This window comes from Mytilus galloprovincialis, chromosome 6, assembly GCF_965363235.1.
Source record: "Mytilus galloprovincialis chromosome 6, xbMytGall1.hap1.1, whole genome shotgun sequence".
NCBI lineage: Eukaryota > Metazoa > Mollusca > Bivalvia > Mytilida > Mytilidae > Mytilus > Mytilus galloprovincialis.
In genome coordinates this window covers 58060618-58076058 of record NC_134843.1, presented here as the reverse complement: position 1 = coordinate 58076058, position 15441 = coordinate 58060618, and the positions used below count along the sequence as shown (strand labels likewise).

The following is a 15441-nucleotide window of genomic DNA, read 5'->3' as shown; positions in this document are numbered from 1 at the left end:
CATCAGCACAGACGCTTGAAGCACATGAAAAATAAGTGAGATGATAAAGCTATGAACATTTGTTTATATGTATATTTCATGCGTTCCCTATTTTTCAAACTTTGTAATAAATGTTATTAAATTGCTTGGTGTATTAACTGTTTTCTTTCAACCTTTTGTAACTTTTTATTTGATCACAGTTTTTCTTCATATTTGCACTATTCAGTTACCAAAGTATCATAGTTAAGATCACGCTATACAGAAAAGCAGTTTGTCAATCGATTACGGGAACACAATTACTACCCGGTACATAGCGGTACATTTCTGAAATCTGGATAAAAAGATTTTGTCTTTTTCATTTTTTTAAGCCATGGCGTTGTCAGTTTATTTTCAATCTACATGTATGAGGTTGACTGTCCCTCTGGTATCATTCGTCCCTCATTTGTCTTATATTCAATGTTTTGTTTTGTGTTCTGTTGTTTGTCTTATCGTCGTTATTCGGGGGGGGGGGGGTGGTTACGGCATTTTCATTTTTTTCATTTGACTGATGAGTTTGAATGACCCTTTGATATATTTCGCCTCTCTATTTCAAAACCGTAGAAAGATGTTTGTATAATCTAATTTTTGTTTTAAAAAATGCATATTGTGTACTCCGAAGAACTATAGGCGAACACTACAATATCATAAACAATATGCAAAATGCAAACATTATCAAACATTATTAAGAATAAAAACTTTATTTTTTTTATTTTTTGTTAGTATTTTTTCACATTTTTGTCATGTCAGGGCTTTATACTGCTGCTTATAACATATGGGATTTGCTCATTGATGCTGGCCTCTGCTGAATACATGTAGATGTCACATTGACAATCAAAGCACACCTTTTTATTTTGCACACAAACCTGTCATGAACTATAATTATTAATTATGTTTCCGGTTTTCTTGACATACATTGTGACTTGTTGTCGTACTTACTTTACAAGTGAAAACTGTCTCAGTTATATAAGAAAAGTAATGCATTCATAAATTTTTCATATTCAAAACACATTGATATTATATTCGAAAAATATCGCATTCATAAATTATTATAAAATATAGCAGTATCATTGAATTATTGGTGATTTTGTTTAGAAAACAAGTGTATAATGAAAATTGTATTCCATTACTTTTGCTACGTGATATTAATTGCATGTGAACATCTACAAATGATAAATCGTGCATTTTTCTTTCTTTTAATCAACATATCGGTTTTGTCGTAATACTACAACATACTAATACTTGCTACTATATTACACAATTTATGAAAGTTATACAGGCAGACGTTTGTCATGTTCAATATTAACCTGTTTTATGAAGAATAGTCTACAATTAACCAGAGATCTTCCCTTCTTCATGAAAATATAAATAAAGGTGTATTTACTGTCTTCTGATTCGTTAAAAGTATTAATTTTATTTTCAATGTTGTCTATTTTTATGGCGACATGCCCACTTTTACCGGAACCAATTTTTTATTGATTCGACAATTCTTTCACTTGATACAATGGTGGCAATTTTTGATAAAAAAAATATTTATAATAATTGACAAGAAGTTGGTTCACTCACTCATAATGCTGGCCCGTAAACTATATTCAAATATCCAATTGTTTCAGTTTAAATATATTTACACCAATTGTGTCATTAGAGATATACTTTTGACGTCATAAATGTATGTGAATTTCATTTGAACCTGGGTATTTTTGGGTCAATTTTGGCATCATTTTTGACAGTTTTCCCAAAAATAAAAAGTGTCGCCACATCTCACGCACAAATAGGCTTGCTATTCATATGAAATCATAGAAAATGGCCATAAGGATGACAAATTTCTGGAAAATTTAATATAAACTAATATAAAATCTATTCCTATTTCAGGCTAGTACATTTATAAATATGAAGCAGTTCTACAATTACTTTAAAAAAAATAACACAATTATTAATTTTACATACATATTTTATCAATTTTACATACACATAAGATTTACTCAAACAGTTGAAGTTTAAAATAAACACCTTTCCAGTGCCGTTTATTTGAGGTTAATGGCGCTACTCCTTTAAAAGGGACGGAAAAATTGGTCCGAGAAAAAGACCAACAAAGAAGTTGTTGCCATCAAGTTAATACATGATGGAAACAATCAATTTTAAGTTCAATGAAAAACGATAAATGAACAATAAAAATCATACTAGTTGATTCTTTCAAAAGCATCAAAAGGAATACGTATTGTTGTGGATTTGTTGAAATTTAAGTTGACTTTAGATGGATTTGGCTATTTTTAGGTGCTTTTTGGTAATAAAGCACTTCAAAAGTTTCGGGTCTTATAAATCCTTGGCTTTTAAATATTCGGCTTTGAGAGTTCCTGATGAAGGTAAATCCAGAAAAGCGCTTCGGAAACGTGAAATTTGTAACGTCCTTTTTCAATTTTTGAAGAAAGTTAGAGCCGTAACGATTTAAATAGGATTGCAGATTCTTCAATATCAGAATAATCATCTGTGACAGAGAATATGAGTCGAACGACATAGGTCTACATAAAGAGGATGATTAGAAAATTAACCAGAAGGAGTGCCTAGCCATACACGCGATGAAAATAAATCGACGTATTGGTGCTAAACGTGCAGTTAACACAAACATTCAATACGTAAGTCCTGTGATCGAGTCCATCCGGGATGAAGGTCTTAGAAATTCTGGACTACTACTGAAAACTTAGGATACATGGGATAGAGACACACATTTTTTCCATGCATCATGCCACCTACGAACCCCTCAAACAGTTATTGCAAGGGTTATTAACGTGCAGAAAGCGCGGCACTTCTTAACACGAGGCATTGGATTTAACGTCTAAACTCTTACCGACGTGGGTCCGTATTTGTGCATCACACACAACCAAACGGACGTCCCACTTCGGCGGGGTTTTACTGCCGATCGGGGAAGTCTGAAGTGACCATATTTATACTGCCTTGTCAACCCTGGGTTAGGAAAGTCGAAAGGCCGTCATGCTCCGTATTCCAGCAAACAAAGATTGCCATAAGTCGAGACTTAACTTTGATTATCCAACTTACAATCAACCGTTTCAGAGGCAGTCATTTCGCATCAGCGTCAAACAGGCTGAGCCGTGTCATTTGGACATGTATTCTCATGGTAAACAGTTGGGCATTTGTAGAAAAAATACCTCATCAAATCAGGATCCGTTCTTGTAGGATCGTCATGAATCCCGATCAGAAGTACGAAATCCTTAGATACCTCGAGATATGTTAGGAATGAGTACATTTTGACTGATTTTCATAGAAACTGTTATGAAAGGGAAAATAGATCTCAATCTGAATAATATATTTTCTAAGCTCGAATTAATGTTTTATATATAGTTCATAGTGACACGCCATGTATACATTGTATGTGTACAAGGAAGTTGAAAGATCTATGTAACATTTTTGGAATACATTTTAATTGGCACAAGTTCCTTTGTTATAGGCGTACTTAATAGTAGATGTTTTACTGTACTGTCAGGAAATGCTAATAATCCAAATAGTGTTCGGTCTATTTCATGAATAGTGTATGTTCGTGTAAGAGACGACTAGGAACATATTGATAAAAGTGAAAGAAATTAAAATTGTAAATTACATCATTGTTCCAAAACACGAAACATTAATTACTATGAATAGTAATTGAAAAACAAAAATATTTATTATATATTTATATAAAATTTAGATAAAAAATATTTAAAAAAAAAGATTATTAATAAATTAATGTTAGTCTTCAAGGGTGAATACGCCAGAATATTTACAAGTAGTTAGATAGTTAGACTATAGGATGGACACTTTTAGTGATAAGATTATAAAAAAAATATAAGTTTGTTCAAAATCAAATTCGATTTTCATCTCGCATCGTGTCGAATTTGCTAAACATAGCATGTATGCAATAGAATCATTCGTGTAAGTCATCACAGATTGTCATTGAATACTGCATTTTTTACCTGTAAAAAAAGCAGAGCATGTAGTTAAATATTTAAAGAAAAGTATTCTGAATTCGTATACTAAATTCCACATGTGGAGCAGGATCTGCCGAGCACCTGAGATCACCTGAGATCACCTGAGATCCTTTTTGGTGTGGTTCGTGTTGCTCAGTCTTTGGTTTTCTATGCTGTGTCATGTTTACTATTATTTGTCTGTTTGGTTTTTGTTTCATTTTTAGACATGGCTTTGCCAGTTTGTTTTCGTTCTATGAATTTCTGGTATCTTTTGCCCCTCTTTTCCAAAATACAAATTTACAAGAAGAGAGAGAGAGAGAGAGAGAGAGAGAGAGAGAGAGAGAGAGAGAGAGATAAAAAGAAACAATCAGTTGTCTCTCCAAAAGAGTTAAATGTCAGTGGTCTACAGCAGGTACATCGTAAAAAAAAACAACCCAGTATAACAAACCAAAATGCCTATTTCACTATATCAAATTAATAATAACTTGCAGAGTCTATAATTTCTTTGTACCAAGCGGCATATAAATGTCACAACAAATATAAAAAATAAAATACGTATAGCTTTTGATAAAGAAGTATATAAATGATCTAGCAATAATAAACTATAAATTGTCAATTCTCTTCGTGAACACATCTGTAGGCTGTACCTAGTGTATGAATATTCAATATCGTTTTAATAACTAAAATCAGATATTTGAATTAAATAAATGGTTAATAGTTATGAAAGGTACCAGAATTATAATTAAATACGTCAGACACGTGTTTCTTGTACATAAAGGCAACAGAAGTATACCGCTGTTCAAAACTCATAAATCCATGGACAAAAAACAAAATCGGGGTAAACAAACTAAAACCGAGGGAAACGCATTAAATATAAGAGGAGAATTACATGCGACTCGTCAGTAATGCTCAGATAAAAATAGTTATTTAGCCAACAAGAACATAGTTGAAAAGCACTGAGGACCCAAATTTCCATAAAAGTTGTATCAAATACGGCTTAAGTAATTTATGCCTTGAATAAGAAAATCCTTAGTATTTGGAAAAAAAAAATTTTTGTAAAATTTTGTCTAATGTTTAGTTTATGCGGAAAAAAAATAAATGGTTTAAACTAGTTTTTCAAGGACAATAACTCCTGTGGGGATCATTTGTCTATTTCCTTGATGTTTGACTTGACTGATTTATATAAAAAAAAATCTGATGATTGTTACTATTGGTAAAGAGATTCTATATGTTTTTTTCCCTAAAATAATACAAACATGAATAATAGTCATCAAAGGTACCAGGCTTATAATTTAAAACGCCAGATGCGCGTTTCGTCTACATAAGACTCATCAGTGACGCTCAGGTTAAAAAAAGTTATAAGGCTAAACAAAAACAAAGTTTGATAGCATTGAGGACCAAAAGTTCCAAAACTTTTTGCCAGATACGGCTAATGTAATATATGCCTGGGATAAGAAAATCATTAATATTTCGAAAATTTCATATTGTAGTAAAAAGAGTTTTAAAATGGCTATACATTGATATTCATGTCAACACCAATGTGCTGAGTACTGGGCTGGTGATACCCTCGGGGACTTGAGATATCAGCCAAGAACCGTAGTTCACTTCTTTGTTTTATGTTAGCAACAACGACCATGTCCGTTGATGGATCTCAATCCTGGGTAAAATTTAAAACTAGTTTCAGGTTTAATATTGGTCAAGTAAGCTAAAATTACTACGGACTGGAGTATATTTTCCCTTTAAAAAAATAAAGGCATATTAAGGTAACAATATGAAACAAATAAGAGTTAACTTGATTAAACAAATGGTCAAATAACTTGTCATTAGAACATAAAAAAAAATTCTGAAGGCATTGAAGTAAAACAATAAACTCATATTTCCCTAAATCAAAATACATAGACGCAATGGAACTGATACCGTATTCATAGCATATCAAACATATTTCTTCATTCGAACATTATTGTTTCTATTATCAATAATTCAATTGTTTTTATGTATCATAAGTATATTACGTCGTGAAACGACAGAACATGGCTGAATACACGTGCCTACGTCCTAAGTTATTTTAGAACACATAGATTTTCATGGCTTTTACAGCACACACTTTATATTCTTACAATATCTGAGATGTTATCAAGGACGTCACAATAAATGATGAAAAGTTATTAAGTCTACTTTTTTTTTAAAAGAGGGACAATCAAACTCATAAATCGACAAAAACTGACAACGCCATGGCTAAAAATGAAGAAGACTAACAGACAAACAAACGTTCACATGACACAAAATAGAAAAACTAAATAATAAATAACACGAACCCCATCAAAACAAGGGGTGATCTCAAGTGCGCCTGAAGGGAAAGCAAATCCTGCTCTACATGTGGCACCCGTCATTATATAACATATCCGGTAAATAGTCTAATTCGGTAGGTCACATTAATGAAAGGGAAGGGGATTGTAGTTACGACGTAAGGAACATATCCGAAATCATTTGTGAAACGGTTATTCCATAACGGTCAACCAACTCTTTATGGCGTCCGTAAAATTTACGAAAGGATGATTTCAACTTCACCATTTGGAACTCTTTAATAGCTTCCCTGTGAGCATCAACCCTCTATCAAGAAAATCATGATAAGAAATGCAAGCACGGGAATATCGTATCAATTGGGAGATATGTACCCTGTATGCAGGTGCTGCTGGAATGTTGCTACTTAGAAGTGGAAAGTTCACAACTGGAAAGCTGAAATCATCTCTTTTGGCGTTAAGTTTTGTTTTAAACCGACCCTGATTGTCAATATCTAGATGTAAGTCAAGATATGAGGCCGACTTAACTGTATCTGTTGTATCCTTTATCTCTAGTTCGATGGGATAGATGCGTTCAAAATAGTCAACAAATTTTATAGCGAAAAGTAGAGTTAAAGGATATTGGCAAGCGTGAAACTGTTTATTAGAGACGGAAAGGACCAGTAATAGAACGACAAACAGACCGAAAAATGTTCACATTGTGGCTGCGGCTGATATTTTTTACGATATCAATGTGTAGAAACCAGAATCTTCCTTATAATATATAACCAACAGCAAAGGAAAACGTTTACTTTAGATTAATGTATTTAGCGTTGCCAGTATCAATATTGTACTGTATTCTTATTTGTGTATTGGCAGAAGCAAAAGAAATCCTACACGTATCAAGAAATCAGACATTTATGCCTCATTTAAACTGAATTTAACTCTGGTATATATGATGAGTCTATTATCAATAAACATGATGATATACAATCAAATTCAACTTACTTGATTTCTTTGTTTTTCTTGACCAGCTGAACTCTTCTACATCTATTGGCATAGGTTTTATTTCTACAAAGATAAAAAATTCAAATACCACGAGTTAGAATTTTATAAATATTTAATAAAAACAAAGAGTCAAAACGCATACGTTAAGATAAAAAGAATATAGACATGATGACGTGTTGGGAAATGTCAAAAATATAAGAAAAAAGAACAAAAAAGCAATCTACAGCCTCAAATTAGTAGAAATATATCCTATTTTGTTACAACGATAAGTTCGTCCGTAATATGACAGTTGTTGTCCATTTGTTGATGTGTTTATTCATTTGATTTTAACATTTGATTAGAAACTTTCTGTTTTGAATTTTCCTCGAAGTTCAGTATTTTTCTGATTTTACTTTCTAGTACATAAAATAGTCACTCAGAAATAAATCTTTGGTTACTTTTCTTTTGTAATCGAGAACCCAATGCGGTCATTAAATCTTAACGGGTTAGACGTGTCTGCATAGGTCGCGAAACAATCAGATCAAGTAATGGTTTTAATTTGGAGTAACAAGGTGAAATATTAAAAATATTCTTTTTGTCATAAAATCCGTCACATTTCTACATTGAAATAACACATTTAGTATATTTGATGCGTTTTCTGTATGAATATAACTTAATAAGCCTATACAGAAAGTGGTTCCATTCTATCTATCTGACTGCAGAATATAGCATGTTCACATATTTGATTCACTTGCTATGTGTTCATGAAGTAAAAGATAAAATAATTATATTCAAATTTTCCACTCGACAACAAATTATAATCATTGAATAAAGACTTATGTAAAAACGAGTCATACATATTCAGTTGTGTAATCAAAGGTACGAATTGTCACATTTCGTCAATGCAGAAATATTGGGTAAAATCGGAAATAAGCTATTGTGGTATTTTCCCGTTTCATTTTATGTCTTTTTATTTAATATGAAACCATATTAAAACGGTGGTACACCTTCGTATTCTGTGCGGTTTTGATGTTTTGTGCAGAACACAGGTAAAAAGAAGGTCGATGAAAATAAAAGTTGTCCGTTGACACAATTGTTATCCGTTGGGAGTCCGTTGATATACTGACCAAATGAAACGGACGTGTAAATAATGTATAACGGACACACACCGAATATGCAACGTACGAGAAACGAAAACGTACCGGACAAAACGGATGTCGAACGAACATTCAACCGACGAGTATCGCATAAAATGGACACCTAACGGAAGCGTACCGGATAAAACGGATGAACAAGATATACGGAAAAATTAAAGGCGACAATAATAATACATGTAAATCGCATAAAAATTCAAAATGTTTCTTTGTAACTGGTTTTGGTTTGTTCTTCAAAATGCCGCCAAAGGACAGTGTCTGGCCTGAATAAAATCTGTTTGATAGTGAAAACGTTCCCTTACTCTAAGACCAATGATGAATAATTAAGAATTAATGAACCTCAAGAAATCTGACATACCAATAATTGGCATCCCGACGCGAAATTTTCACATTCACATTCGTTCAACATCCGTTTTATCCGTTTTACGTCCAGTAGAAGTCTGTTGTTGAATTTGTCTACCAGACCTCCAACGGATGTATAACGGACAAGTAACGGATACAAAACGGACACGAAACGAGTACAAACGGACGCCTACCGGAAGTTCAACGGCCAATTCATCCGTTGGACGTCCGTTCAAAGTTTTGAACATGCTTAAACTTTTCTACCGGACAGAACGGACGTTGACGGATGAAACGTACGTTAAACGGACATGAAACGGATATGAACGGACGTCTAACGGACATGAACGGATTGAAAAAAAAAATCCGTTAGGCATTAGTTCGAGCTATCCGTAAAGGTGTGACCGAGGCTTGACAATCAAAGGCAGTCTATGAAAACCTTGGTTGATTATGTTTCCAACTTACCGAGCTTTTTTCTTCTACTTCACTCAATAATTATTATCCAGAAATAAATTGAAAATTTTGCGGTTTCAAGCACTATTATATCTGGTTAGATAAGACACTTTAGTGCGAATAAATTAATCAAAAGTTCTAGAAATGGCAAAATTGGTGAACAATTTACATACGCATGTAGTATCATTTTCAATATATGTTTTGTTTTAAGGAAACAAACAAACTGAATCTCTGGTGATGTTAATCAAGAACTTGAATGAAACACTTCTGACAAATGGTCCAGATTACGACAAGACACGAATTGATTGCAACATAATACGGGTCAAGATTGTGATCTTTTTTGCTCAAATAATCCTCCACCACGCATGTAAAAACTCAAATTTAATGCTGCTCTGCAATCGATAATTCTAATAAATAATTCCATCATAAATTGCCAATATTAGTAACTTGGAAATATCTAAAAGCAATTTGAAAAGTCGTTACAAGTTTAGTAAATCAATCCATGTGTGATTTCGATCATACTGCTCACATTTAACTTGTGAAGATGAATGTAACTCAGCGTATCGGTCTGTATTCCAAAGCAATTTTTGAAGGTTCATATTTCGCATTTATACCGACCTGACATGTGGAAGTTACTATAAGACACATTTTCATCCTAATTATTGATTTTCTGAGTATTTTTTCTTGTCAGTTATCTCTTTTAGTGAAATCCATGCCTTACTCATTACTGATTTTTTAATGATATCATGTTATTGACATTGATATTTGCAAGCTTATAGATAAACTTTTGTAATCAAAAATGAGAATGAAGTTTCATATTCATTTCGGAAATTCCTTGCTTAAACTTTTATCTTCTTGTAGCAAGGAACATAATTATATAAAATTTCGTTTTGTAACATTTTGACAGAATCTTGTTTTTTAATTATTATAAAGCTTTTTTGTACGAACTGTAATGTTTTCAACTTTAATCATTTTTTAATGAAAATTTATTACTAAAATTTAGATAATTAAATATTTTTTCAGGAAATTCAACTCATAATAAAAAAATCAAATTCAATATTTCCTGGTTTCAACATTTTAAACAAACTGCAAATTTCTTGTTTAGTTATAATCATAACCACATGAAAGAAAAAGACACTAAAGGTCACACGCTACCATTTGATACATGTAAGTACAGTCACATGTCAAATACCAGGAATGGATATGTGGTAAAATGTATGTTTTGAGTTATCAAGAACACAGTACTCTAAGACATAAACCTCAATCCTATTTTCAATTTTGCAGATATACGAAAACTTTGAATTATTCTTCCTACGCTTATTATTTTATAATGCCTTTATTACTTGTTGTCTCTCATTATTTCATGAAACGGTTACTTAGAAAAGAATCTCTCTGTTGCCAACAACAATCACACTAAAGACGAAATTTTTCGTTGACAGCATATTTGTTGAGTTTGTTGGATTAATATTTCTACAAATAGTAGGTATTCAATGTGTACCATATTTATATTCCTATGTGCGAACTTGTTTTTTGTACTCTTGTGGAGCTGCATACAACAATCACATGTCTATAACTTCATACAGGAACTTCTAAGGAAGAAAGATAAGAAGCAATATCCTTTAACTCTACTTTCCGCTATATAGAGGATGTTCTTTCACTAAATATTTCAAAATTTGGTGACTTTGTCGAATGCATCTATCCCATTGAACTATAGATAAAGGATACAACAGATACAGTTAAGTCGGTTTCATATCTTGACTTACATCTAGAATTGACAATGAGGATCGATTGAAAACAAAACTTTACGACAAAAGAGATGATTTCAGCTTTCCAATTGTGAACTAAGTAGCAGCATTCCATCAGCACCTGCATACGGCGTATATATCTCCGATTTCATACGATATTCCCGTGCTTGCATTTCCCATCAATGATCTATCCAATTAGTAGACATTTAATTAAAAATTTTGGTTTCTTGGACATTTGTATCCATTATACATATATACTTATTTTTTTTTTTGTTGCAAACGTGACACACTGGTGGAAAAGATGTTCATCGGAAATAATTCATTTTTATTCAGTTTAAACATATTTTTTTGTTCGAAAGGACAAATGGATCACACACAAGTTTTACAACTTAGTAACATCTTCCCCAAATTAAGTTTTCATGATCTAAAATAAACGGCAAGTGTATTCATTTAATTTTAAAAACAAATCATTGGTTATCGCTTCATAAAAATTTGAACAAAATCACAAGCAAAATGTCCATTAAAAAAGAAGTTAGTTGGTGTACTAGTTCTCAGGCTAAAATCACTCGAAAGTTCGCTATTTGACATAGTGAAATATAAAACATCATGTTAACAACGTCATTACCTCCTCTAAAACGCACACTTTATTTTTTGTAAAAAATTGATTTGAAAATGTATCGCTGAAATAACTGAAGATAATTAGAGTTAAATGACAGTATGCAACAAGAATGTGTCCATAGTACACGGATGTCCCGCTCGCACTATCATTTGCAATATTCAGTGGACCGTGAAATTGAGGTCAAAACTTTAATTTGGCATTAAAATTAGAAAGATCATATCATATGGATCATGTTTGCTAAGTTTCAAGTTGATTGGACTCCGAGATTGGTTGGACAATCCTTTCAATGTAATTGATTAAATTACAATTACTTTGTCATTTGTACGATTAAATTAAATTAATGATTACATTGGCAAAGTAATCATGATTACATCTGATTACAATGAATTTAAAAAAAAATAATAAAAAATTGAATGATGTGAATGAATTAACATTTAATATAACTATAATAGTTCTTTTTAGAAAGAATAAATTCAATTTTGTTTTATATATTTTAAAATGATATCTTCAAACTTCGTAATAGTAAAAGTTCAATGATAAGTTAATATTGATATTAAAAGACCTCCGAACAAAAAGGGGTGTTCAGATCCCCGAGCCCGAAGGGCGAGGGGATTTGAAGAGCCCTTTTTGTGAGGAGGTCTTTTAATGTCAATATTAACTTAATCATTGAACTTTTACTGACTTACAAACCGTCAAAAATTTAAGAAAAGTACATAAAAAGCACTTGCAGAAACCTAATTCCCCTGAACTGGACGAGTCTAAATATGTTAAACTGAAATGATAGTTAAACAGTACTCAGACTGATATGTACAATTAACAGTTACCAAATTGACATGAAAACGGACCGATTTAATGGAATTACATCATGTAATAATTTATTTATGCTAAAAAAAAATTAGCATCGAAATAACACCAAATGATAGTTTTACAAAATTAGGAGTTAAATTTATATTTGTTTAGCCAACTTTCAAAATAACGATTTCTTATTTAATAAATCAGGCAATCAAACCCCTCATACAGACCTCATTTATAACTGACCAATGAATATTATGCCCAACAACTTCATGCTATATATACTTGATGTTTTTGATCTGTCAGTAATCATGAAATAGAATCGTAAAGATCAGAACTTAGAAAACAGTAAGTAAACTCTTCCAACCATTAGCTTTTTAAACAGCTTGTTAAAGAACTTCTAATCGGACAGTCCTAGATGCATAAGGTCCTTCACAATATTGTTTCTGATTTGGTAGTTTTCCTACATTAAGATAGATGCGAATGCAAAATAAATAGTTTTTTCTATTCAGTCCAATTAATTAATAGATCTTGCTTTATTTGTGTTTTTTTTTAAATAAGAACTATGCATGCAAACTTCAATGAATAAAACCGTATTAAACTAGGTTTCACTGTTCCGATCAAAACGTTTTGGGTGAGATATATTCGCAAGTTCAATATATTATATGAAAACAAACACTTTCATTTAGTCGTCCATTATTCCCTTTTCATGTCTAAATGAAGAAAAAACACCTGAAAAAACTTTTATCTTTCTTAGTTTTATCCTTGCCTGAAAAAAAAAATCATGTTATAAATCGTCTTTAAACATTAGATAAGAACAATAGTAAAAAAAATATTTAAAACTTTTGAATAAGCAGTCAGTTATGTGATAAACTGAAGACACCCCCCCCCCCCCCCCCCAAAAAAAAAAAAAAACAAAACAAAACAAAACAACATAAAAATTTAAATGGAAATTGTAATTATAGCATTTTACAAGATCGGTCTTTGTGTGCTAAGTACTGTAACAGGGAAATTAATTAAATTGATTGATTGTTGTTTGCTTTACGTCCAGTAGCAAATATTTCATGCCTGTTAATGACTACAACACATAAATTTTAAATACAATAGGTAGGTCGTACAAAAGGAGGTCGAAAGTGAGGTTGGACGTGAAACTTTAAAATACCACTAGAAAATGAGGGTATATTGAATAAGGACAGAAATTAAGACTTGAAACAGCAGGCAATATTTGGACCACTCAAATAATAGGTGCAAGAATTTTTAATTTGATCCATAAAATCTACCCTGAAGTCGATCATCCATGTTTACGTGTAGTTTACAATATCATTTCACGCATCCAATGTAGGTTAGATACTTTTAGCTCGGTTTAGTAACTGTGAGAATTCTATGAAACTGTATTGTGTATTGTACTTTAGTTTTTTGGTATGATATTCTGTACTACCGATCAATACCGCTCTCCTGGTTGGTCTCGTGTAGGGGCGTTCGCCTCGAGAGCGGGAGGTCATTAAATTTGTTCGAATCCCGAACTGGTCAAAAAAAGACGTTTAACACGTGGCATCATAGAGTAAGAGCACAGACTGGCCGGCTCAAGAGTCGGAAATGTGTCCGGGTCGGTTGACTTTTCTTCCTGCGAACTAATATCTTGTGAACTTACACGATAAAAAAAAAACCGACTCAGCTTGTCAGTCTAGTAAAAAACGGGGTTAATACTCTTATCATATTTACACGTAATCGTCCTGAATATTAATTTTATTCGCCGCTGGTCGTCATCCATTATCATTATTTATTTTACCGTTTTATTATACAGTGAAGTGTTTTTATTTTACTCGTATAACGTGCTATATTAAAACTTCTTAAATTTCCACCAATCAAAATTAAAAAATGGCAAACACTTGTGATTGTTGGGATTATTATCTTTGACGGTAAATATTATTAAATCAAATGTGCCTTTTCGGATATAATATTTGACGGAAAATATTATTGAATTAACACCGTATAACTATTATTTAGTCATGGGTCGGTTTTGAGCCTATTATTCTGTATACGGAATGTTCTTAGTAACTATAAAAAAACGACCGAATGTTGACTCTGTGTCTTTGGGTTGCTGTCGCATTAATGTATAACTTTATTTCCTTTTATTCAAAACCAAGATTCGCTTGGGTATAGAAATATTGACATCTCTAGACCTCTCCGTCCCACAGTATACCCTTGCTAAATGGGTGCGTTCGTTTGGCTTATTGGTTATATAAATACGCAGTTTGTCCGATCAAAATATAATAGGAATATATATCAGATGCCTGGTGCAGTGAGAATTCCTCGCTATCTTTACCTTAAAAAAACATTAGAGGGAAAGTCGATCTACGCACGAGTTGAATGATTGAAATGTGTAAACAATAAGAAAGGTCAGCTTAATCTTTTCAAATAAGTCGCATGGCTGATTTTCACAACATTTGTTTGTGACTTTTGCTAGAACAATAGAAGATGAAAATTTTTTATAACAAAACCGATCAGCAAGACAATATAAAAAAAAAATAAAACGCTCAAAATAAGTTGAATCGTTTTTATAAATTGTTGTCATTCTTTTTTCATCATCCTTTTTTTTTTGTTGTTGCTTTTATGACAACTATCATGATACCAGAAATAAATAAACTTGAAACAGTAAATGTTGTCACCTAGACGAGAGAGCCGTCATTGTACGCTTCAATATATGAGTTATTGCCACTCAATGAAGATTGTTTTTCTGTTCTAGTCCCTCCACTATTAGTTTTGCTGGACATAATACAATGTAACCCCTGATGTGTACTACGACAACGTTTTTTTTTAATATTAAAAAAAAAGATTAAATGCAAAGAGAAAAATGATGGAAGAAATGCTAAGATTTACGCATAAAATTTCAAATGTAAATAAAAATGAAATATATAAAAATTGGAAAACTTTGAAACTATAATCAACTGAGGACAAATGATTATAAATCACTAAATGAAGCTGATTAATTTATTGCTCCATTGTGTCCAGTGGCAAATATGTCATGCATATTCACGACTAGATTCAAAGTTGATCAATTTGAAGCAAATGTTTTCAAATTTAGAGTGGCACTTTTTA

General features: G+C 32.1%; 1 long non-coding RNA gene across 1 annotated transcript; it reads right to left on the bottom strand.

Annotated features, from left to right (window-relative positions):
• Positions 1-3430: 3430 nt before the first annotated feature.
• LOC143079962 (uncharacterized) lies at positions 3431-7332 on the bottom strand. Its single transcript, XR_012979563.1, has 2 exons — positions 7262-7332; positions 3431-3980 (listed from the first exon to the last, which is right to left on the bottom strand). It is a non-coding gene; the product is annotated as an uncharacterized LOC143079962 (long non-coding RNA).
• Positions 7333-15441: the final 8109 nt, after the last annotated feature.